A 3,530-nucleotide genomic window follows, 5' to 3' on the forward strand; every position below is an offset into this window, starting at 1 on the left:
AAAATACAGGATACGATGTGTTTCCAATACATTTATATATATTTATAAAATATAGTTTAATTTAGAAAATATTTAAATTAACATGCATACATAGTCCTTTATAGTAATGTCAAGCAAAATATAATTATTAATTATAATTTTATTTTATCTATATCTAATTGCCTGCTGTAACATCCTAATCTGTAAATAATAAATAAAGTATGAAATTAAGTCTTATTGAGGATAAAAAAAATAATAATAATAATTTATATTATTTTGAGGTTTAAATTAAGAAATGAATTTGTATTTGAAGTTATTTTAGAATTAATAATATAGTTAGACATTTAATTATGAATTAAAAATTTAAACTTCAAATCACATAAAAAATATTTAATTAAAATATAATTTTAAAATTTAAAATATATAAATATATATGTGTATAAAAAAAAATGGTGCATGGCTCTTTTTTTAAGCCCCTACGTCATTTAGATATGGGTAGAAGAATGGTTTCTTCATATATTAAATGCTAGGAACGTGCATCAGGAGGGGAGAAATGGATGTTGAGGCAATTTGTAAAAATTACAACTCATGACCCGAGTGATTTGGATAATTCATTTAAATCCATAATTAGTTTTTTTTATATAATATAATTTTAAAATTTAAAATATATAAATATGTGGGTGTGTAAAAAAAAATGATGCAAGGCTCATTTTTTTAAAATCCTACATCGTTTAAATGTGGATAGAAGAATAGTTTCCTTAACTATTAAATGCTGAAAACATGCATCAGAAAGGTGAAAGAGGGTGTTGAGATAATTTGTAAAAATTGCAATTCATGACCCATTGGATATGTATGAATTATTTAGATCCCTTAGGTCATGAGTTGTAATTTTCACAAATTGCCTCAACACCTTTTTTCCCCCTCCTGATGCACGTTCCCAGTATTTAATACTTAAGGAAACCATTCTGCTATCTGCATCTAAACGATGTAGAATTTTAAAAAAATGAGCCTTGCACCATTTTTTTAACATACGCATATATATATTTATATATTTTAAATTTTAAAATTATATATTAATTAAATATCTCTTATGTGATTTTAAATTTAAATTTTTAATTCATAATTAAATGCCTAACCATATTATTAATTCCAAATAACCTCCAATACAAATTCATTTCTTAATTTAAACATCAAGATAATACAAATTTCTGTTATTATTTTTTTATCATCAATAAGACCTAAAATTCCATACTTTATTTATTATCTACAGATCAGGATGTTACACCTCTCGCCTGTTTCCTACTAATAGATATAGTATTAAGGATAAAAGTGTAAATTTGGCTCTCAATTATTTTTTTTACAAACATTAGTAGCCTATAGTATAAAGTGGTGTGAAATAAATTTTTCACTTCAAAAAATGGTTCATCCCACGATCTTTGTCAATTTTTATTTGACGAACGTTAACTTTCCATATCAAGCTCACAAATTTTTGACTAGAAATGACACTTGGCACTCTACATCAATAAATAAAAATATAAATCTAGTCATAAACTATTTTTAAATGAGCACTGGGTAACCTCTATGGTAAGTGATTATTTTATAATGAAATGGATATAGATTTTGGTTTAAATTTGATTATATCTATTAAGATTTCATATTTATTTAATTAATATTTATATATTTTCTTCTCATTATTTAATTATATGATAAGAAAGAATTTTGTTACAAATTTACTCATATTTTTTTTACTTTGTAAAAAGAAAGGGAATAAAGCAAATAGAAGAAAAGAAAAAAAAATAGATACACACCTATATATAAAGGGGAAGGAAGTGATGTGATATATAAATATATATACACGTACATTGACCAAGAAAGGAGAACAAAGAGAGATACATACGTGAAATAATATATATATATATATATTGTTAGAGTCTCATGTTGATAAAAAATAAGAAAGATATCTAATCATTTATCAAAGTATTTTAAAAATTCTCTCTTAAATATTTAAAGCCTGTAAAAGCATTCTAAAAGTTAAAAATGAAATCATTAACAGTTTGTTTGATTAGAAGGGAGAGAAAGAATTTGAATAAACAAGAAGGGAAGGGGGAGGGAGTCCCCCAATTTTTTGGGGGGGGGGTTTAGGAGGGAAGGGGAGCCCCTCTCCTTATTTGGCAAAGGGGGAGGGGAGGGAAAATTTTAATGAATTTTCTCTCCCCTCCAACCAAACGTTATATAAGGAATTTTACAAATTATAATTATTTTTTTTGTATTCTTTAATTTTTTTTTTTTTTGTGATCATTTTTTATGACTCAGAATTTTAGAATGATGTTAGTTAATTTTATTATGTATTTCTAAATTATCTAATTGGGATAGGGATGTACCCCAATTAGAGAGCTAGTTTTCTATCTTCTTTATTTTGACTCTTGCATTTATATTTATAAATATTTTTATTTTTTTAATTATATTTATTTCTCTTATTCTTCATACTGATTTAATGACTAGCCACCATTTAATCAAATATATAGGTAATTTTGATGGACTAGGAGATGAAAAGAGAAATTAAATCTAGAGAAATAAACATAAATAACTAAATTAGGGATAATTTTAGAAATTTATGGTGACTTAAACTATAACTTCACAGCTTAATTAGTTGCTTGGATGTCATGGGAACAAATTCAATGATAATTAAAAAGAAACTAATAATTCGGGAGAATATTAGAACACTTTAAGAATAGATATCATTATAATTGATTAAAGAGTCAACTCAAAGGGTAGAAACTAGCAATATATAGGATGAATCCTAAACTCTAATATTTTAAGTGATTGTGTTTTCATCATCATTATTTTATTAATTTATTTTTATTATTTTTTTATTAAATAATCCATTTTATCTATTTTTCTCAAACTATTAACCATTTAAATTAATAAAAGTACAACTTTCCTGTGGGTTTGATGTAATAGACTTGATTTTTTTTAGCACAAATTTTTCACAAAGGAAACCTTTCCCACTTTTCCTTTATAAATAAACATTTTTTTCAAAAGTATATATATCTAAATAAAATGACAACGAGAAGACTTAAGGTAGATGAAGCCCAATAAACAATTTGCAGCAAGTCCAAGGTTCGACAATAGTTAATAGATATCATCAATTCTGCTAAACACACATTTTTTATACCATTAATATATTCAGTCCAAAATAAAATGGGCTTGGCCCACTAGAAGAACATAGTCTAGATCAACATGTTTAAAAATTATCTAACTCAAACAAAAAGATTAAGTAGTTCTAGTCAAATAACCTATATCAATTATCCAAAATAAAATTTATATAAGGTTCTTAGGTCATGGCAACTATAATCACAAAACAAACAAAAAACCATATACCAAGTCGAGAGAAGAGAGCCTAATGTCACGAATGGTATTTTCGTGACCGTGTAGAAACCAATGTAATGAATGATCCGCTGGTTAGCCTCGCACAATCGGGGTAAAGGGGGTGACATTAGCATTGGGTGCATTCTACCTTAGTCTTTGGGCTAAGTGCACAACTGGTCGGG

This window comes from Prosopis cineraria, unplaced genomic scaffold (genome assembly GCF_029017545.1).
Source record: "Prosopis cineraria cultivar Desert tree isolate PC_DT_omini unplaced genomic scaffold, ASM2901754v1 PC1, whole genome shotgun sequence".
In the NCBI taxonomy this organism is placed as follows: Eukaryota; Viridiplantae; Streptophyta; class Magnoliopsida; order Fabales; family Fabaceae; genus Prosopis; species Prosopis cineraria.